Raw genomic sequence first — 24460 nt, forward strand, 5'->3', positions numbered from 1 at the left:
GAATTAGAATGGAAAGGGAATACGGCGTCACCAAAGGGTTGGTTTATTTCCTATCTAAAAGCGAGGAACATGATCACTAAAGGGTGTATTTATCACCTAGTGCGAGTTCAAGATGTAGAAGCTGAGTCGCCGACTCTTCAGTCAGTTCCGGTAGTGGACGAATTTCCGGATGTGTTCCCGGAAGAGCTTCCAGGCCTTCCTCCCGAGCGAGAGATAGATTTTGCGATTGATGTGTTGCCAGACACTAATCCCATATCTATTCCTCCCTATAGGATGGCACCCGCAGAGTTGAAAGAGTTGAAGGAGCAATTGAAAGACTTGCTTCAAAAAGGCTTCATTCGGCCTAGTTCATCCCCGTGGGGAGCACCCGTATTGTTCGTCCGGAAGAAGGATGGCTCCTTGAGAATGTGCATTGATTATCGGCAATTGAATAAAGTGACAATTAAGAACAAGTAACCCCTCCCGAGGATTGATGATTTATTTGATCAATTGCATGGTGCCAAATGGTTTTCAAAGATTGATTTGAGGTCCGGGTATCACCAAGTAAGAGTTAGGGAGAAAGATATCCCTAAGACAGCTTTCAGAACAAGATACGGCCATTTCGAGTTCCGAGTAATGTCGTTTGAGCTAACTAATGCACCGGCAGTGTTTATGGACTTAATGAACAATGTATTCAGGCTTTTTCTGGACCTATTCGTGATTGTATTCATCGGCGATATCCTAGTGTACTCTATAACTGAGGCTGAGCATGCGAAGCATTTGCGAACCGTCCTTGGAGTTCTTCGAGCTCGAGAGTTGTTTGCAAAATTCTCCAAATGTGAGTTTTGGTTGAACTCGGTATCATTTCTGGGCCATATTGTTGCAGCTGATGGTATTCGAGTGGATAGTCAAAAGATCGAGGCAGTGAAAACTTGGCCAAGGTCCACAACCCCTACAGAGGTTCGTAGATTTTTGGGCTTAGCCGGGTATTACAGAAGATTTGTTGAGGGTTTCTCTTCTATTTCTGCACCGCTCACAAAGTTGACTCAGAAGTCAGCTAAGTTTCAATGGACAGATGCTTGTGAACGTAGTTTCCAAAAGTTGAAAGACAGATTGACTTCTGCCCCAGTCTTGACACTTCCAGAGGGAGTGGAAGGGTATGTTGTTTATTGTGATGCTTCAGGCGTTGGGCTAGGCTGTGTATTGATGCAAAATGGTAAGGTGATCGCGTATGCTTCTAGACAATTACGGAAACATGAACAGAATTATCCTACCCATGACTTAGAATTGGCCGCGGTGGCCCATGCCTTAAAGATATGGAGACATTACTTATATGGTGTCCACGTGGATATCTATACAGATCATAAGAGTCTCCAGTACATCATCAAGCAGAAAGAGTTAAATTTGCGGCAACGACGATGGCTAGAGTTGCTAAAAGACTATGACGTCGAAATCCTGTACCACCCCGGAAAGGCAAATGTTGTGGCCGATGCTCTTAGCCGCAGGTCTATGGGAAGCTTGTGCGATGTGCGACAAGAAAAGAGAGAAATGACCCGTGAGCTTCAGCAGCTAGCCAGCCTAGGGGTCCGAGTAGTGGACTCAGGTAGCAGCAGAGCTACCATTCAGAATTTGGCAGTTTCGTCGCTAGTAGCGGAAGTAAAAGAGCGGCAAGGTGAGGATTCCACGCTAATGCAGTACAGAGATACGCTCGCTCAGAAAGAGGGGTCACCATTTGATATTTCGGGAGACGGAGCCCTCCGATGCCGAGGCAGGCTATGTGTCCCCGATGTGGCAGACTTACGCCACCAGATTTTGAGAGAGGCTCATTGTTCCCGTTACTCCGTTCACCCTGGAACGACGAAGATGTATCATGATCTTAAGTCTATATATTGGTGGAACGGGATGAAGAAAGGTGTAGCGGAGTTTGTAGCCCAATATCCCAATTGCCAACAAGTAAAAATAGAACACCAAAAGTCGGGTGGCTTATTGCAAGATATAGAAATCCCAACTTGGAAGTGGGAAGTGATTAATATGGATTTCATTACAGGGCTACCTCATTCTCGACGCAAGTATGATTCCATATGGGTGATTGTGGATAGACTCACTAAATCAGCTCATTTCTTACCGGTCAGGACGACCTATGTGGCAGAAGATTATGCAAGGCTTTATGTTAAAGAAATAGTGAGACTCCATGGTGTCCCAGTGTCTATTATCTCCGATAGAGGAACTCAGTTTACGGCCAAATTTTGGGAGTCCTTTCAAGAGGGTCTAGGGACCCAAGTGCGCCTTAGCACGGCATTTCACCCACAGACCGATGGGCAAGCTGAACGCACCATCCAGACTCTTGAAGATATGTTACGGGCATGCATGATAGATTTTGGGGGAAATTGGGATGACCATATGCCACTCATTGAGTTTGCTTACAATAATAGTTATCACTCCAGCATCCTAATGGCACCATATGAAGCTTTATATGGGCGAAAGTGTAGATCCCCGATTGGGTGGTTTGAAACGGGAGAGGCCAAGTTAATGGGGCCCGATTTGGTCCAACAAGCCATAGAGAAAGTCAAGCTCATACAAGATCGGTTGTTGGCGGCTCAAAGTCGCCAAAAGTCTTATGCGGATAATCGTCGAAGGGACTTAGAGTTTCAAGTTAAGGATTGGGTGTTTTTGAAAGTGTCGCCGATGAAGGGCGTTATGAGATTTGGAAAAAAGGGGAAGCTTAGTCCCCAGTATATAGGGCCTTATGAAATTGTGCGAAAGATAGGCAAAGTGGCCTATGAATTTGACTTACCTCCAGACTTGGAGTCAGTTCACCAGGTTTTCCATGTCTCGATGCTTCGGAAGTGTGTTGGAGATCCTACGAGGGTCGTCCCAGTGAATGATATTCAAGTGACAGAAAAGTTAACTTATGATGAAATACCCATTGCCATATTAGATAGGCAAGTACGGAGGCTTAGAAACAAAGAAGTGGCCTCAGTTAAAGTTTTGTGGAAAAATAATAATCGAGAGGAAATGACATGGGAAGCGGAAGAAAATATGCAATCCAAGTACCCGCATTTATTTCAGCCCTTGGGAGAAGTCCAAGATGAGACGTCAAAATCATAAGGTATGGATGTTTTCCTTTTATGTTTATGGGTCGTGTGTGGCCAAAATTTTCATGTTGTTATGATGTGGCCCTGTGTGGCATCGATATTATGGGTTGTTGTGACAGGTTGTTAGTGCCATGTTATAGGGAAAACTCTGGCGAAATTTTTATAAAATCCCGGGTGTTCTCAACATTCGAGGACGAATGTTCTTAAGGGGGGGAGAATGTTACACCTCGAAAAAATCTTCCGTTGGTACGCAAGTGAATGAACTAGCGAAATACGAGTATCGAGTTAAGGATGACTTAAGGGCATTTTGGGAAAGAGTTATAACGTCCCTTAGATTGGTATTGAAGTGTTAAACAAGTGTTAAGAAGGTTCCATGAGGATCGGAGATCAAACGAAGTGGCGAAACTAAGTTCAGTGACTGATGAGTTCTACGGCTCATTATACGGACCGTATAATGTTATACGGACCGTATAGTGGACCGTAAAACCATCACAGTGAAGGTTGGTTGCTGGTGGAATTTTACGGTCAGTTATACGGACCGTATAAAATTTATACGGACCGTATAACGAACCGTCGAATGGTCACAGTGAAAGTTTGCTCACTGGTAACGTTTTACGGTCAGTTATACGGACCGTAAAACTGTTTTACGGACCGTATAACGGACCGTCAAGTAGTCACAGTGAAGGGGTGCTGGGCAGACCCATTTCACGGTCTATTATACGGACCGTATAACCATTATATGGACCGTATAATGGACCGTATAATGGAACCCGATAGTTCGGTGATGATTTAATAAATGAAGACCAAGTTCATGAAAATCATTTCCACATTTTCTCTCTCTCTCTAAAACATCTCTCTACAACTTTTGTACAAGTTTTCAAGGGTATTAATCCATCAACCACATTAAACAAGTAAATCCAAGGTAGAAACCCATCAAGGATCATCTAAAGTCAAGAAACCCAAATGGAGAAAAACTAGGGTTTTACTCAAAGTGGAGTATTATCAACAAAAGCTTGTCCCTACAACTTATAAGGTAAGATTCATGATTTTTATATGATGTTTACGGTATTGGAGAATTAAAATGCATGGATTGTAGAAAACATGGTCCACTAGGGCAAGAATGATGAATAGTGACGTTTTTGAGACATAGTTTGAATTGAATCATGATTGTTGTTGTATTGTGGTATGAGTGTGTTATAAATGACGTTAAGATCATGAAATAGACATTGTATATGGATGAACGAAGTTGGGTGTTGTGACCATAAATAGGGACAAATGGAAGTGAATTGAGAACGTGGATAATGTAGATGATTAATGGCCATGGAAATGATATTATAAATGTGTTGTTGACGTTTGGGGGTTGAATTATGATATGGACAAATGTTGTATAGATAAAGGAGATGCTGTCCAATTTTCTCTAGTTCTAGCCACGTGCACTAGTTATCGATACTAATGATAGTATGACCTTAATGAAGGTAGAAACGTGAGCATCGAAGGAGTACGTGCAAGTGTAGAATAATTCGACAAAGAGGTATGTAAGGCTAACCCTTCTTTCATAAGGCATGGTTCTTTGGCCAAACTCCTAATCCCTCTATATGAGCATGTTGACTACAAATGTTTCACATTCCGAGCTCATAAGCTCACTATCCTTGATTGGTACTACGAATGCGCTACGCACCTCAGGTAACGAGTAAGACTACGATATAGAAGTAACAATAATGATAATGATAGTAATGATGATGGTGATGGTGATAATAATGATGCTAAAGGTGCCTATGGGCTGTTATACTCATACGTGCCTATGAAGGGCTATAATGAAACCCCGAGTTTATAACGCCGGGTAGAATATATGTGTATGAATATGTATAGAATATGTATACAATTACGAAACGCGCGCACACATCTGCAGATGGTACGGATAACCCTGAAGCCTTGGTAGGGCCAGGTATGAGTAACATTGAGCCTTGGTTGGCCAAGTATGTATATGAAATACTGATCCAATGAGGTCGGGTACGCTATGTAAATGCCATGTATACGAAATGACTATGTATGTATATATTATGTAAAAGAATGTGATGAGACTATGTATAAGAATACGAATAAGGACATGTATACTAATACGAGCACAAGTATGGTACGAGTTTTATTATGGGCACGAATGACGATGTAAGTAAGTAAGCGACATGATGATGATGATATTATTGTCTCCCCTCCTATGCTATTCCATATATTGTTCATTATGTTGTATATCAATGTTAATCATGCTTTACATACTCAGTACATTCTTCCTACTGACGTCCTTTTGTTTGTGGACGCCGCGTCATGCCCGCAGGTGCACAGGGAGACAGACTTGACCCATAGCTGCCTATTTGAAGATTTCATAGAGAGCTCCATTTCCTTCGGAGCCATATCTTTTGGGTACTCATTCTTTTGTGTATATAATTATGGGCATAGCGGGGTCCTGTCCCGCTCATGATATGTCATACTCTTAGAGGCTCGTAGTCATGTGTATGTGGGTAGAGATGTTTGGCCATGTCGGCCTATGTTTTGTATATCTTTTGTTGGCCTCGTCGGCCTTGTATATTTGACATGGCATAGATGCCCATGACATGTTAATTGATGATGGTCGTCCAATGGAACTAGCTTGATTAATGATTTAAAATGCATGAAATGAATTATGGTTCACCTAGATGTTATGATATGCATGATAAGGGGGTGCCCGGGTGGGGTAGCACCGGGTGCTCGTCGTGGACCCCTAGTCGGGTCGTGACAAAAGTGGTATCAGAGCAGTTTAGTCCTAGGATGTGTCTACGAGCCGTGTCTAGTAGAGTCTTGGTTGTGGGTGTGTTGCGCGCCACACTTATAAACGAGAAGCTGCGGACATCTTAGGAATATATGACCTTCTTTCTTCATAAGAATCGTGCGATAAAGCTATGATGTAAGAAATTCTTGTTCTTAAATCGTGTGTTGTGTATTTCAGAGATGCCTAAAAAGAAAAAGGCTACAGCAGCCCAAAGGGGCAAGACGGTGGCAGAAAATCGGGCTGAAAGAGCACCGCCACCGGTAGTAGAGGAAGATGAGTCCCAGAGTGCGGCTCAATCTCAGTCCTCCCAGACAGTACCTATTACTGAGGAGCACGTGGGAGCCTCAGCCCCAGCTCCAGCTCCTCCGCCGAATGCTTCAGGCCAAGACGTAAGAGAGGCCATTAATTTGTTGACTCAGTTGGTTGCGGCCCAGACTCAGAGGCCAAGAGCAGGGCAAGGTGACAGGACTGTTAGCGTAAGGGCCCGTGACTTCATTGCTTTGAAACCCCCGGAATTCTTTGGGTCGAAACTGGAGGAGGATCCCCAGGACTTTGTTGATGGTATGCTAAGGACGCTCCGATTGATACATGCTTCAGACACCGAATCGGTGGAGCTAGCGTCATACAGATTGAGGGATGTCTCAATCCATTGGTACACGGTTTGGATGGCTTCGCGGGGAGCCAATGCACCTCCGCCGGTATGGCAAGAGTTTGTCGATGCATTTCTCCATCACTACATGCCTCCAGAAGTTCGGCGAGCTAGGGCCGATAAATTCTTGAATCTGAGGCAAGGTAGCATGAGTGCTACAGAGTACAGTCTCCGCTTCAATTCCTTCGCTAGGTATGCTTCGGCCATGGTAGCGAATATGGGTGATTGGGTGCACCGGTTTGTGAAGGGCCTAGGGCCACATTTGATGGATAAATGCTTGACTGCATCTCTTCAAGATGGCATAGATATTGCACGTATTCAGGCGCATGCTCAGGAATTGGAGGAACACCTACAACAGCGGAGGAATGAACGTGAACAGGATAGGGAACATAGCAAGAGGGCTAGATCTTCGGGGCCGATGAGTGAGTCCAGAGGTGGGCACCGGCAGCAGCCCCCTAGGCATGCAGGCTACTCTATGACCAGTGCGCCCCCACGGCTTTCAGGCCAAAGATTGGATAGATCTGCTCATTCAGGGCCGAGCCCGAGTTATTCAGGGCCTCAGTATAGAGATGATTCAAGCCAGTCTAGACCACCCGTGCCACAATGTTCCCAGTGTGGGAAGTGCCGATCAGGTTCAGATGCTTTCTATTCTTGTGGTCGACCAGGCCACATTATACGTGATTGCCCCTCAGTACAGAGTAGAGGTAGGGCCCAACCATCAGGGTCGATAGCCGGGTCCTCAGCATCTGCACGCCCTATGGGGCCAGGTTCACATGCGCCGGTTGGCCATGGTAGAGGTAGAGGCAGAGCTCCCAGTTCCAGCGGTCCTTAGCACCGTATTTATGCTTTGGCTAGACGCCAAGATCTTGAGTCTTCTCCTGATGTGGTCACAGGTATATTATCGGTATTCTCTCATGATGTATATGCTTTGATTGATCCGGGCTCCACATTGTCTTATGTTACTCCATATATTGTGGGTCGATTTGTAATTGAGCCGGAGTCTATTAAGCCTTTTGACATGTCTACGCCCGTTGATGAATCGGTGATAGCTAGCCGAGTGTATAGAGATTGCGTAGTTGTGATATGTGACTGCCGTACAGTAGCTGATTTGCATGAACTAAAAATGGTAGATTTTGATGTTATTGTGGGCATGGATTGGTTGGCTTCTTGCTACGCCAATGTTGATTGTAGAACGAAGATGGTTCGTTTCCAGTTCCCGGGCGAATTAGAATGGAAAGGGAATACGGCGTCACCAAAGGGTTGGTTTATTTCCTATCTAAAAGCGAGGAACATGATCACTAAAGGGTGTATTTATCACCTAGTGCGAGTTCAAGATGTAGAAGCTGAGTCGCCGACTCTTCAGTCAGTTCCGGTAGTGGACGAATTTCCGGATGTGTTCCCGGAAGAGCTTCCAGGCCTTCCTCCCGAGCGAGAGATAGATTTTGCGATTGATGTGTTGCCAGACACTAATCCCATATCTATTCCTCCCTATAGGATGGCACCCGCAGATTTGAAAGAGTTGAAGGAGCAATTGAAAGACTTGCTTCAAAAAGGCTTCATTCGGCCTAGTTCATCCCCGTGGGGAGCACCCGTATTGTTCGTCCGGAAGAAGGATGGCTCCTTGAGAATGTGCATTGATTATCGGCAATTGAATAAAGTGACAATTAAGAACAAGTATCCCCTCCCGAGGATTGATGATTTATTTGATCAATTGCATGGTGCCAAATGGTTTTCAAAAATTGATTTGAGGTCCGGGTATCACCAAGTAAGAGTTAGGGAGAAAGATATCCCTAAGACAGCTTTCAGAACAAGATACGGCCATTTCGAGTTCCGAGTAATGTCGTTTGAGCTAACTAATGCACCGGCAGTGTTTATGGACTTAATGAACAATGTATTCAGGCCTTTTCTGGACCTATTCGTGATTGTATTCATCGGCGATATCCTAGTGTACTCTATAACTGAGGCTGAGCATGCGAAGCATTTGCGAACCGTCCTTGGAGTTCTTCGAGCTCGAGAGTTGTTTGCAAAATTCTCCAAATGTGAGTTTTGGTTGAACTCGGTATCATTTCTGGGCCATATTGTTGCAGCTGATGGTATTCGAGTGGATAGTCAAAAGATCGAGGCAGTGAAAACTTGGCCAAGGTCCACAACCCCTACAGAGGTTCGTAGCTTTTTGGGCTTAGCCGGGTATTACAGAAGATTTGTTGAGGGTTTCTCTTCTATTTCTGCACCGCTCACAAAGTTGACTCAGAAGTCAGCTAAGTTTCAATGGACAGATGCTTGTGAACGTAGTTTCCAAAAGTTGAAAGACAGATTGACTTCTGCCCCAGTCTTGACACTTCCAGAGGGAGTGGAAGGGTATGTTGTTTATTGTGATGCTTCAGGCGTTGGGCTAGGCTGTGTATTGATGCAAAATGGTAAGGTGATCGCGTATGCTTCTAGACAATTACGGAAACATGAACAGAATTATCCTACCCATGACTTAGAATTGGCCGCGGTGGCCCATGCCTTAAAGATATGGAGACATTACTTATATGGTGTCCACGTGGATATCTATACAGATCATAAGAGTCTCCAGTACATCATCAAGCAGAAAGAGTTAAATTTGCGGCAACGACGATGGCTAGAGTTGCTAAAAGACTATGACGTCGAAATCCTGTACCACCCCGGAAAGGCAAATGTTGTGGCCGATGCTCTTAGCCGCAGGTCTATGGGAAGCTTGTGCGATGTGCGACAAGAAAAGAGAGAAATGACCCGTGAGCTTCAGCAGCTAGCCAGCCTAGGGGTCCGAGTAGTGGACTCAGGTAGCAGCAGAGCTACCATTCAGAATTTGGCAGTTTCGTCGCTAGTAGCGGAAGTAAAAGAGCGGCAAGGTGAGGATTCCACGCTAATGCAGTACAGAGATACGCTCGCTCAGAAAGAGGGGTCACCATTTGATATTTCGGGAGACGGAGCCCTCCGATGCCGAGGCAGGCTATGTGTCCCCGATGTGGCACACTTACGCCACCAGATTTTGAGAGAGGCTCATTGTTCCCGTTACTCCGTTCACCCTGGAACGACGAAGATGTATCATGATCTTAAGTCTATATATTGGTGGAACGGGATGAAGAAAGGTGTAGCGGAGTTTGTAGCCCAATGTCCCAATTGCCAACAAGTAAAAATAGAACACCAAAAGTCGGGTGGCTTATTGCAAGATATAGAAATCCCAACTTGGAAGTGGGAAGTGATTAATATGGATTTCATTACAGGGCTACCTCATTCTCGACGCAAGTATGATTCCATATGGGTGATTGTGGATAGACTCACTAAATCAGCTCATTTCTTACCGGTCAGGACGACCTATGTGGCAGAAGATTATGCAAGGCTTTATGTTAAAGAAATAGTGAGACTCCATGGTGTCCCAGTGTCTATTATCTCCGATAGAGGAACTCAGTTTACGGCCAAATTTTGGGACTCCTTTCAAGAGGGTCTAGGGACCCAAGTGCGCCTTAGCACGGCATTTCACCCACAGACCGATGGGCAAGCTGAACGCACCATCCAGACTCTTGAAGATATGTTACGGGCATGCATGATAGATTTTGGGGGAAATTGGGATGACCATTTGCCACTCATTGAGTTTGCTTACAATAATAGTTATCACTCCAGCATCCTAATGGCACCATATGAAGCTTTATATGGGCGAAAGTGTAGATCCCCGATTGGGTGGTTTGAAACGGGAGAGGCCAAGTTAATGGGGCCCAATTTGGTCCAACAAGCCATAGAGAAAGTCAAGCTCATACAAGATCGGTTGTTGGCGGCTCAAAGTCGCCAAAAGTCTTATGCGGATAATCGTCGAAGGGACTTAGAGTTTCAAGTTAAGGATTGGATGTTTTTGAAAGTGTCGCCGATGAAGGGCGTTATGAGATTTGGAAAAAAGGGGAAGCTTAGTCCCCAGTATATAGGGCCTTATGAAATTATGCGAAAGATAGGCAAAGTGGCCTATGAATTAGACTTACCTCCAGACTTGGAGTCAGTTCACCAGGTTTTCCATGTCTCGATGCTTCAGAAGTGTGTTGGAGATCCTACGAGGGTCGTCCCAGTGAATGATATTCAAGTGACAGAAAAGTTAACTTATGATGAAATACCCATTGCCATATTAGATAGGCAAGTACGGAGGCTTAGAAACAAAGAAGTGGCCTCAGTTAAAGTTTTGCGGAAAAATAATAATCGAGAGGAAATGACATGGGAAGCGGAAGAAAATATGCAATCCAAGTACCCGCATTTATTTCAGCCCTTGGGAGAAGTCCAAGATGAGACGTCAAAATCATAAGGTATGGATGTTTTCCTTTTATGCTTATGGGTCGTGTGTGGCCAAAATTTTCATGTTGTTATGATGTGGCCCTGTGTGGCATCGATATTATGGGTTGTTGTGACAGGTTGTTAGTGCCATGTTATATGGGAAACTCTGGCGAAAGTTTTATAAAATCCCGGGTGTTCTCAACATTCGAGGACGAATGTTCTTAAGGGGGGGAGAATGTTACACCTCGAAAAAATCTTCCGTTGGTACGCAAGTGAATGAACTAGCGAAATACGAGTATCGGGTTAAGGATGACTTAAGGGCATTTTGGGAAAGAGTTATAACGTCCCTTAGATTGGTATTGAAGTGTTAAACAAGTGTTAAGAAGGTTCCATGAGGATCGGAGATCAAACGAAGTGGCGAAACTAAGTTCAGTGACTGATGAGTTCTACGGCTCATTATACGGACCTTATAATGTTATACGGACCGTATAGTGGACCGTAAAACCATCACAGTGAAGGTTGGTTGCTGGTGGAATTTTACGGTCAGTTATACGGACCGTATAAAATTTATACGGACCGTATAACGAACCGTCGAATGGTCACAGTGAAAGTTTGCTCACTGGTAACGTTTTACGGTCAGTTATACGGACCGTAAAACTGTTTTACGGACCGTATAACGGACCGTAAAACTGTTTTACGGACCGTATAACGGACCGTCAAGTAGTCACAGTGAAGGGGTGCTGGGCAGACCCATTTCACGGTCTATTATACGGACCGTATAACCATTATATGGACCGTATAATGGACCGTATAATGGAACCCGACAGTTCAGTGATGATTTAATAAATAAAGACCAAGTTCATGAAAATCATTTCCACATTTTCTCTCTCTCTCTAAAACATCTCTCTACAACCTTTGTACAAGTTTTCAAGGGTATTAATCCATCAACCACATTAAACAAGTAAATCCAAGGTAGAAACCCATCAAGGATCATCTAAAGTCAAGAAACCCAAATGGAGAAAAACTAGGGTTTTACTCAAAGTGGAGTATTATCAACAAAAGCTTGATCCTACAACTTCTAAGGTAAGATTCATGATTTTTATATGATGTTTACGGTATTGGAGAATTAAAATGCATGGATTGTAGAAAACATGGTCCACTAGGGCATGAATGATGAATAGTGATATTTTTGAGACATAGTTTGAACTGAATCATGATTGTTGTTGTATTGTGGTATGAGTGTGTGATAAATGACGTTAAGATCATGAAATAGACATTGTATATGGATGAACGAAGTTGGGTGTTGTGACCATAAATAGGGACAAATGGAAGTGAATTGAGAACGTGGATAATGTAGATGATTAATGGCCATGGAAATGATATTATAAATCTGTTGTTGACGTTTGGGGGTTGAATTATCATATGGACAAATGTTGTATAGATAAAGGAGATGCTGTCCAATTTTCTCTAGTTCTAGCCACGTGCACTAGTTATCGATACTAATGATAGTATGGCCTTAATGAAGGTAGAAACGTGAGCATCGAAGGAGTACGTGCAAGTGTAGAATAATTCGACAAAGAGGTATGTAAGGCTAACCCTTCTTTCATAAGGCATGGTTCTTTGGCCAAACTCCTAATCCCTCTATATGAGCATGTTGACTACAAATGTTTCACATTCCGAGCTCATAAGCTCACTATCCTTGATTGGTACTACGAATGCGCTACGCACCTCAGGTGACGAGTAAGACTACGATATAGAAGTAACAATAACGATAATGATAGTAATGATGATGCTGATAATAATGATGCTAAAGGTGCCTACGGGCTGTTATACTCATACGTGCCTATGAAGGGCTATAATGAAACCCCGAGTTTATAACGCCGGGTAGAATATATGTGTATGAATATCTATAGAATATGTATACGATTACGAAACGCGCGCACACATCTGCAGATGGTATGGATAACCCTGAAGCCTTGGTAGGGCCAGGTATGAGTAACATTGAGCCTTGGTTGGCCAAGTATGTATATGAAATACTGATCCAATGTGGTCGGGTACACTATGTAAATGCCATGTATACGAAATGACTATGTATGTATATATTATGTAAAAGAATGTGATGAGACTATGTATAAGAATACGAATAAGGACATGTATACTAATACGAGCACAAGTATGGTACGAGTTTTATTATGGGCACGAATGACGATGTGAGTAAGTAAGCGACATGATGATGATGATATTATTGTCTCCCCTCCTATGCTATTCCATATATTGTTCATTATGTTGTATATCAATGTTAATCATGCTTTACTTACTCGGTACATTCTTCGTACTGACGTCCTTTTGTTTGTGGACGCTGCGTCATGCCCGCAGGTGCACAGGGAGACAGACTTGACCCATAGCTGCCTATTTGAAGATTTCATAGAGAGCTCCATTTCCTTCGGAGCCATATCTTTTGGGTACTCATTCTTTTGTGTATATAATTATGGGCATAGCGGGGTCCTGTCCCGCTCATGATATGTCATACTCTTAGAGGCTCGTAGTCATGTGTATGTGGGTAGAGATGTTTGGCCATGTCGGCCTATGTTTTGTATATCTTTTGTTGGCCTCGTCGGCCTTGTATATTTGACATGGCATAGATGCCCATGATATGTTAATTGATGATGGTCGTCCAATGGGACTAGCTTGATTAATGATTTAAAATGCATGAAATGAATTATGGTTCACCTAGATGTTATGATATGCATGATAAGGGGGTGCCCGGGTGGGGTAGCACCGGGTGCTCGTCGTGGCCCCCTAGTCGGGTCGTGACATACACCATCCCCGAGAATCTAACTCGGCCAATTTTATCAACAACAATCCGAGAATTCAACTCGGCCAAAATATCAACAACGATACGAACAATTATTCTAACAATATTCACAATCGGTTCAAAACGCATATTGACATTAGCAACTTCTTTCTACACAATCCGACGACATTCCATGTATATTCAATTCAACCACATGAAATCAAACCAATACCAATGATCTCACATTTAAGTACTTGCCCAAGACCTTACTAGCAAAATTCAAGAATACTTCAAACAATTCACATAATATTCCTAACAACCCAATCAACATATTTCTTTCTTTCAAATTCAAACACAACAACCCACTTACAATCTTCCAACCACATGTCTCATATCCAAATTCATAAATTACACCAACAATTCATATACTAACAACATTGTCTTCCATAATTATAAGAAGACTATATTCAAATCACATTAACTTCTAAAGCAACCCTCCAATTATTACAACTTCACTAGAGTCACTAAACTTTCGCTTTCATCATAGAATTCCTTACAACAACAACCAAAATACTACATAAAATTAGTTCATCATCTCCCTACAACACAACACACACACACGGCCAAACATGGCATATACACGGCCAAACACCAACACACTAGATTCATGGTTTTCATTCATTTTACATCATGGAATTCACAACGCAACAATCAAATTACTAAATAAAATCAATTCATCACATCTACACCATACCACTTCCATTCGGCCACAATACTACATCCATATTTTCATGAACTTTACCCATTTCTACATACTACAACACGTCACAAATCATCTATAACACATGAAAAGAAGATTAAACACATACCTTCCTCCACATATCTCTTTACTCGGCTAGGATTTATATTGCACCAATGAATGGTTTGCTTGCTTCAACAACTACTCCATGTTGTTAAGGACATTCCAATTGGTAGAAGAGCTAGAAGAAAACATTTTTTCTTGGTCAATTTTCCATGGCTCAATTTTTGGAGCCATGGCCGAATACTACTATGTCTCCTCTCTTCTTGAAACATCCTCATGTTTCTTGAAATAAAGGGAAGATGAATAATAATCAATGGGCCATATTTCATTTATACACACTTAGCATCCATTTGGGCTTTGGCCCAATTTGTTTGGACGGCCACATGGCCCTTTAGTTAAGCCCAACTTTTTTTTGTTTGTTTTGTAATTCATGGAAAATTATTCTCCAAATTCCAAATTTGCCCGTAGCCTCCCTCCGTATTTCTATGAGTCGTCTTGCGAATTTCCTTTTTATCCCTAGCCTTTCTTAATATTTCCACATCAAAAATTTTCATAACCAACATATTTGTTAAACAAGATAAAAAATATTGCCTTGCTCTTAGCTTCCCGCAATTATCTTGAATTATCCGAATGTACAAAATGCGGGATATAACCTCATCCCCCCCTTTAGAACATTAGTCCTCGAATGTTCAACTGATCTTATGGGGTCTTGTAACACTTCGGGAGGGTCCTTCTTATGGTTGTCCTTCTCTTCATGCTCATTCTTTATCTTTTCACCCTATTTTCTTTATAATCGACTTCTCGGTCTTTATATCAGTCCTCATTCTGTGTCATAGGTTTTCTAATCCGCTGCGCCAACTCATTATCCTTGTCTTTCCCAGATCATCTCTATTCTGTTATTGTTTTGTCACCACTCCTTGACAGAAGCCATGTCTTTTGTACGAAATCTTCACTTGACAATCCAATATGGTCACGGTTTGTTCTTTGCTCTTATTTTTCTACTTTCATCCTTAACCTTCCATGGGTTTCTTCCTCCTCGAACACTTTGCTTCTTTTGCCATTTGTGGCATCGACTCTGAAATTCGTGAAATTTTTACTTTAAGCGTGCAAATCCGTTCTATTCTTAAGTCATCCTTTCAGAAAAGCATTTCCATGTCAGAGGCAACCACATTAATATAGCTGCACATTTTATTCCTTTTCACGTGCCTATCTTTGAATTTTTGCCCAAGTAATCTCGTACTTTGCCGGTAATTTCTCTCGGGGCTTTACTCACTAAGGTTTCTTACCTTTCACCTTTTCCGACATTTTAATCTCATTGTCTTCTACTTACTCACACTCTTTCTTTTCCAAATACCGTTGTATTAGAACATTTCCAATCTTGACCTGTAGTGAGCATAGCATTATTTTAGCTCGCAACGCTTGTTCCATTTATTTTTGTTGTCACTTGAACTCCGGTACCCTTACTCGTTTGATGCCTTCCATACCGTAGCTTCGGTTGCTGAGACTCACATGTCCACCGATACAATCACATATGAGATATCATACGCATTCATACATATATATATAATTACTGTCAACTAGTCCACAAAATACTTCCAAACGCTATTCAAGCCTATCCTAATTCCAGAGTTGTGATGCACTCTCTTTCTCTTCACCGATCTAGTCCGTCTCGTCCTACGCGACCTCTTATGGTCTACAACCATCCCGCACACTCTAGTTCCCCTTAGGCTACTCTAGCTTCTCATTTGCCTTTTATGTCTCAATTTATAGAACTTTTAGTTCACTTCCCAGGGGGGTCACCCATCCTAAGATTTCTCCCACCTTAGCACGCTTAACATCGAAACTTTGATGAAATACGGTGCATTAATGCTAATATAATCACGTCCACTTCCTCCCACGATCTTTATTACTTGATCTGGAGCAAGTCGAAGTCTTACGGGTTCCGAGACATTATCATAACACGTCCTTCCCTTTACAATTACCATTTTACCCCTCTTAACCCTCAATATTCGCCTTTTACTTATGTGCATAACTACCTTTCGTCCTAGATTCCCAGATTCCCGATGGTAGCAAATATACCTTCTTTGACGTTACTTATGAATACTTCAGGTATCAGCCTGTTCGGATTTCCACTCACCATCCTTACATAATAATTTACAGCAAAACTGATTGCCGACTTTCTCTGAATCCTTAAGCAGACCTTGTTCTTACTAAACCTCAACTATTATCCAATTTAATCCTCCAGATTGTTAATCGTCTTTCCCGCAATTTTTCTTCATGCCATGCCAAATCCATAACTCCTCTAACCAGCACATCTCACTTATCGTCTGATTACGATATTCCCTTTCCACGCCTCCTCCTATTAGACGTATTTAACTAGACGACCTGGTTGTGAACAATTCTGGCAGAATCTCCTTTACCATTCCTACTATTCAAAATCTGCACGCAGCAAGTACCAATAATGCCTCATAGGGGATACATACATACGACATATTCCAGCCACCCAGAGCTTTCAATTTTAGGTAACAGAACAAAATATCAAGGCTCACTTCTATAACTTTCCATATCATCACTTACCTCCTTCCGTCGTATATAAGGCTTATATAAAGAATTTCATTCTCCAATAACTTGGCTCTATCGCACGATGTAAGACAGAAAGAAGGTCAACAATCCCTAGATGCCCCGCAGCCTCCTGTTTATAAATGTGGCCGACTTCACACCCATAAAAAGGACTCTATTGGACACGACTTTGCAGACAACCCCTAGGACGACCTGTTCTGATACCACTTTGTCACACCCCGATCTTACTAGGGTGTGATGAGCACCCGACCCCATATTCGGAGCCGAGCGAACCCGCTGACTCATATTACATACATACTCTTTTGGACTTTCAAATCAAATGAGCATAAAACTCATAGTAAGGCTTTCAGAAACTTTCTTTTCATCTTTCTCAAATCAGACAAATCTGTAATCATATGGGGTTTATCACATAAAACGAAATGACATATCGGCTGATGGACCCGCTTACAGAACTGACAACCAATACCCACGACTCTGTCTGCAAAGTCTCTAACATTAATCAGACATCATAGCACACATACTCTGACTCGGCAGCACTCCAGGAACAAGTGGAGCTTGCCAACTTCGCTCGAGCATCTTCTATAATGGCTTCTACTAATCTGGGTGTACCTGGGCGGCATGAAACGCAGCCCCCGAAGAAAGGGGGTCAGTATGAGCAATGTACTGAGTATGTAAGGTATGAAAAGTAACATAGTAAGAGATGTAATCATGAATAATAACAGAATAGAGATATAAAGCATATCATGGGATAAAAGAGTAACCTGTACATCTGAGTGCCTTTTAGGCGAGTACCATGCATGCTTAGTGCTGCGCAACGTGCAGCCGGATCCATATATATATATATATATACATATCATATTTTACTTTCTTTGAAAACATTTCTTTTGCATATATATGTAAAATAGAACATATCATATTGCCGAGGCGTCTGCTCCGATCCATTTAGCCACATATATCCCACGTCCGGGACGATATTAACCGATGTGGGATTCGCCTAAACCAATGTGGGATTTGCCTAAACCAATGTGGGATTCGCCTAAGGCAAGCCTTACACTCACCCCTCTTTGGGACTCAGCGTTCTTGCTGAGGTTTGCCCCACCACTGGGTTTGCCCCACCATTGGGTTTGCCCCACCACCGGCTCTGATACCAACTGATCAGGTGGATATGCGTCTATAGCGCCTCACCTTTTCCCTTACCCCATATACATATACATATATCATGTTCACGTATCATATACATATATCATATGCATACATCATGTAAGCGGCATGCAGGAGAGCCCAAAGAATGTTATGTCTCTATCGGAGTGACGTAAGGTCGGTAACCTCTGCATATATTATGGAAGACTCGATAGACAAGTATACTTACCGACACCTGAAGGCTCAGAAACAAATTTCGGGTCAATCCGATTTAGTATGAAAAAGTTATGAGCGTTTGAAGTACAAAACCTTTTACGAACGTTTCAGAAGCCATTTTTGGAAAATCAACGCAATAATCATCTTAGGACCTTTCGAATGTCGTTATGGATCAAATCAGATAGAGCTTTTGGAACCATATATACGTATCAAAAATATATCAAAGACTCAATGGAATAATCAAACGTACTATCATTTGAAAATCAAAACTTTAGTCATATCAATTATCTTTTGAATGCTATTCGGAAACATATCAAATAGATCTTTGGGACATCATAGATACGTATCAAAACCATATGAAACAGCTTATGGAAATCAAGAACGTTAGCCATCCTAGTGGCTCTAAGAATGGGAGTTTCTTTGGAATCATACATATACTTTGTCACGTTAGTTTCACAAAGATCATGCCAAAAGAAAGAAAGAAAGGGTAAGCCTTACATACCTGCTCCGCGTCCTATTAGCTACGCTTAATTGTCCAAGCTTGCTAGTCTACATTCAAAAGAATCGACAAAATCATTAGACTCATTGTCATACACTGGCCTTAGCTTCTCAAATGAATTCATTTATATTCTACCGAAATTTCAACAACAATACGAACAATTATTCTAACAATATTCACAATCGGTTCAAAACGCATATTGACATTAGCAACTTCTTTCTACCCAATCCGACGGCATTCCATGTATATTCAATTCAACCACATGAAATCAAACCAATACCAATGATCTCACATTTAAGTACTTGCCCAAGACCTTACTAGCAAACTTCAAGAATACTTCAAACAATTCACATAATATTCCTAACAACCCAATCAACATATTTCCTTCTTTCAAATTCAAACACAACAACCAACTTACAATCTTCCAACCACATGTCTCATATCCAAATTCATGAATTACACCAACAATTCATATACTAACAACATTGTCTTCCATAATTATAAGAAGACTATATTCAAATCACATTAACTTCTAAAGCAACCCTCCAATAATTACAACTTCACTAGAGTCATTAAACTTTCGCTTTCATCATAGAATTCCTTACAACAACAAACAAAATACTAGATAAAATTAGTTCATCATCTCCCTACAACACAACACACACACACGGCCAAACATGGCATATACATGGCCAAACACCAACGCTCTAGATTCATGGTTTTCATTCATTTTACATCATGGAATTCACAACGCAACAATCAAATTACTAAATAAAATCAATTCATCACATCTACACAATACCACTTCCATTCGGCCACAATACTACATCCATATTTTCATGAACTTTACCCATTTCTACATACTATAACACGTCACAAATCATCTATAACACATGAAAAGAAGATTAAACACATACCATCCTCCACATATCTCTTTACTCGGCTAGGGTTTATATTGCACCAATGAATGGTTTGCTTGCTTCAACAACCACTCCATGTTGTTAAGGACGTTCCAATTAGTAGAAAAGCTAGAAGAAAACATTTTTTCTTGGTCAATTTTCCATGGCTCAATTTTTGGAGCCATGGCCGAATACAACTATGTCTCCTCTCTTCTTGAAACATCCTCATGTTTCATGAAATAAAGGGAAGATGAATAATAATCAATGGGCCATATTTCATTTATACACACTTAGCATCCATTTGGGCTTTGGCCCAATTAGTTTGGACGGCCACATGGCCCTTTAGTTAAGCTCAACTTTTTTTTTGTTTGTTTTATAATTCACGGAAAATTATTCTCCAAATTCCAAATTTGCCCTTAGCCTCCCTCCATATTTCTATGAGTCGTCTTGCGAATTTCCTTTTTACCCCTAGCCTCTCTTAATATTTCCACATCAAACATTTTCATAACCAACATATCTGTTAAACAAGATAAAAAATATTGCCTTGCTCTAAGCTTCCCGCAATTATCTTGAATTATCCGAATGTACAAAATGCGGGATATAACATCATCCCCCCCTTTAGAACATTCGTCCTCGAATGTTCAACTGATCTTATGGGGTCTTGTAACACTTCGGGAGGGTCCTTCTTATGGTTGTCCTTCTCTTCATGCTCATTCTTTATCTTTTCACCCTATTTTCTTTATAATCGACTTCTCTGTCTTTATATCAGTCCTCATTCTGTGTCATAGGTTTTATAATTTGCTGCGCCAACTCATTATCCTTGTCTTTCCCAGATCATCTCTATTCTGTTATTGTTTTGTCACCACTCCTTGACAGAAGCCATGTCTTTTGTACGAAATATTCACTTGACAATCCAAAATGGTCACGGTTTGTTCTTTGCTCTTATTTTTCTACTTTCATCCTTAACCTTCCTTGGGTTTCTTCCTCCTCGAACACTTTGCTTCTTTTTCCATTTGTGGCATCGACTCTGAAATTCGTGAAATTTTTACTTTAAGCGTGCAAATCCGTTCTATTCTTAAGTCATCCTTTCAGAAAAGCATTTCCATGTCCGAGGCAACCACATTAATATAGCTGCACATTTTATTCCTTTTCACGTGCCTATCTTTGAATTTTTACCCAAGTAATCTCGTACTTTACCGGTAATTTCTCTCGGGGCTTTACTCACTAAGGTTTCTTACCTTTCACCTTTTCCGACATTTTAATCTCATTGTCTTCTACTTACTCACACTCTTTCTTTTCCAAATACCGTTGTATTAGAACATTTCCAATCTTGACCTGTAGTGAGCATAGCATTATTTTAGCTCGCAACGCTTGTTCCATTTATTTTTGTTGTCACTTGAACTCCAGTACCCTTACCCGTTTGATGCCTTCCATACCGTAGCTTCGGTTGCTGAGACTCACATGTCCACCGATACAATCACATATGAGATATCATACACATTCATATATATATATAATTACTATCAACTAGTCCACAAAATACTTCCAAACGCTATTCAAGCCTATCCTAATTCCAGAGTTGTGATGCACTCTCTTTCTCTTCACCGATCTAGTCCGTCTCGTCCTACGCGACCTCTCATGGTCTCCAACCATCCTGCACACTCTAGTTCCCCTTAGGCTACTCTAGCTTCTCATTTGCCTTTTATGTCTCAATTTATAGAACTTTTAGTTCACTTCCCAGGGGGGTCACCCATCCTAAGATTTCTCCCACCTTAGCACGCTTAACCTCGAAACTTTGATGAAATCCGGTGCATTAATGCTAATATAATCGCGCCCACTTCCTCCCACGATCTTTATTACTTGATCTGGAGCAAGTCGAAGTGTTACGGGTTCCGAGAAATTGTCATAACACGTCCTTCCCTTTACAATTACCATTTTACCCCTCTTAACCCTCAATATTCGCCTTTTACTTATGTGCATAACTACCTTTCGTCCTAGATTCCCAGATTCCCGATGGTAGCAAATATACCTTCTTTGCCGTTACTTATGAATACTTCGGGTATCAGCCAGTTCGGATTTCCACTCACCATCCTTACATAATAATTTATAGCAAAACTGATTACCGACTTTCTCTGAATCCTTAAGCAGACCTTGTTCTTACTAAACCTCGAATATTATCCAATTTAATCCTCCAGATTGTTAATCGTCTTTCCTGCAATTTTTCTTCATGCCATGCCAAATCCATAACTCCTCTAAACAGCACTTCTCACTTATCGTCTGATTACGATATTCCCTTTCCACGCCTCCTCCTATTAGACGTATTTAACTAGACGACCTGGTTGTGAACAATTCTGGCAGAATCTCCGTTACCATTCCTACTATTCAAAATCTGCACGCAGCAAGTACCAATAATGCCTCATAGGGGATACAGACATACGACATATTCCAGCCACCCAGAGCTTTCAATTTCAGGTAACAGAACAAAATATCAAGGCTCACTTCTATAACTTTCCATATCATCACTTACCTCCTTCCGTCGTATGTAAGGCGTATATAAAGAATTTCATTCTCCAATAACTTGGCGTTATCGCACGATCTAAGACAAAAAGAAGGTCAACAATCCCTAGATTCCCCGCAGCCTCCTGTTTATAAATGTGGCCGGCTTCACACCCATAAACAGGACTCTATTGGACACGACTTTGCAGACAACCCCTAGGACGACCTGCTCTGATACCACTTTGTCACACCCCGATCTTACTAGGGTGTGATGAGCACCCGACCCCATATTCGGAGCCGAGCGAACCCGCTGACTCATATTACATACATACTCTTTTTGACTTTCAAATCAAATGAGCATAAAACTCATAGTAAGGCTTTCAGAAACTTTCTTTTCATCTTTCTCAAATCAGACAAATCTGTAATCATATGGGGTTTATCACATAAAACGAAATGACATATCGGCTGATGGAGCCGCTTACAGAACTGACAATCAATACCCACGACTCTGTCTGCAAAGTCTCTAACATTAATCAGACATCATAGCACACATACTCTGACTCGGCAGCACTCCAGGAACAAGTGGAGCTTGCCAACTTCGCTCGAGCATCTTCTATAATGGCTTCTACTAATCTGGGTGTACCTGCGCGGCATGAAACGCAGCCCCCGAAGAAAGGGGGTCAGTATGAGCAATGTACTGAGTATGTAAGGTATGAAAAGTAACATAGTAAGAGATGTAATCATGAATAATAACAGAATAGAGATATAGAGCATATCATGGGATAAAAGAGTAACCTGTACATCTGAGTGCCTTTTAGGCGAGTACCATGCATGCTTAGTGCTGCGCAACGTGCAGCCGGATCCATATATATATATATATACATATCATATTTTACTTTCTTTGAAAACATTTCTTTTGCATATATATGTAAAATAGAACATATCATATTGCTGAGGCGTCTGCTCCGATCCATTTAGCCACATATATCCCACGTCCGGGACGATATTAACCGATGTGGGATTCGCCTAAACCAATGTGGGATTTGCCTAAACCAATGTGGGATTCGCCTAAGGCAAGCCTTACACTCACCCCTCTTTGGGACTCAGCGTTCTTGATGAGGTTTGCCCCACCACTGGGTTTGCCCCACCATTGGGTTTGCCCCACCACCGGCTCTGATACCAACTGATCAGGTGGATATGCGTCTATAGCGCCTCACCTTTTCCCTTACCCCATATACATATACATATATCATGTTCACGTATCATATACATATATCATATGCATGCATCATGTAAGCGGCATGCAGGAGAGCCCAAAGAATGTTATGTCTCTATCGGAGTGACGTAAGGTCGGTAACCTCTGCATATATTATGGAAGACTCGATAGACAAGTATACTTACCGACACCTGAAGGCTCAGAAACAAATTTCGGGTCAATCCGATTTAGTATGAAAAAGTTTTGAGCGTTTGAAGTACAGAACCTTTTACGAACGTTTCAGAAGCCATTTTTGGAAAATCAACGCAATAATCATCTTAGGACCTTTCGAATGTCGTTATGGATCAAATCAGATAGAGCTTTTGGAACCATATATACGTATCAAAAATATATCAAAGACTCAATGGAATAATCAAACGTACTATCATTTGAAAATCAAAACTTTAGTCATATCAATTATCTTTTGAATGCTATTCGGAAACATATCAAATAGATCTTTGGGCATCATAGATACGTATCAAAACCATATGAAACAACTTATGGAAATCAAGAACGTTAGCCATCCTAGTGGCTCTAAGAATGGGAGTTTCTTTGAAATCATACATATACTTTGTCATGTTAGTTTCACAAAGATCATGCCAAAAGAAAGAAAGAAAGAAAGGGTAAGCCTTACATACCTGCTCCGCGTCCTATTAGCTACGCTTAATTGTCCAAGCTTGCTAGTCTAAATTCAAAAGAATCGACAAAATCATTAGACTCATTGTCATACACTGGCCTTAGCTTCTCAAATGAATTCATTTATATTCTACCGAAATTTCGGGAACAGTTTCCCTGTAAATACACCATCCCCGAGAATCTAACTCTGCCAATTTATCAACAACAATCCGAGAATTCAACTCGGCCAAAATATCAACAACGATACCAACAATTATTCTAACAATATTCACAATCGGTTCAAAACGCATATTGACATTAGCAACTTCTTTCTACACAATCCGACGACATTCCATGTAT

This window comes from Lycium barbarum, chromosome 9 (genome assembly GCF_019175385.1).
Source record: "Lycium barbarum isolate Lr01 chromosome 9, ASM1917538v2, whole genome shotgun sequence".
Classification (NCBI taxonomy): Eukaryota; Viridiplantae; Streptophyta; class Magnoliopsida; order Solanales; family Solanaceae; genus Lycium; species Lycium barbarum.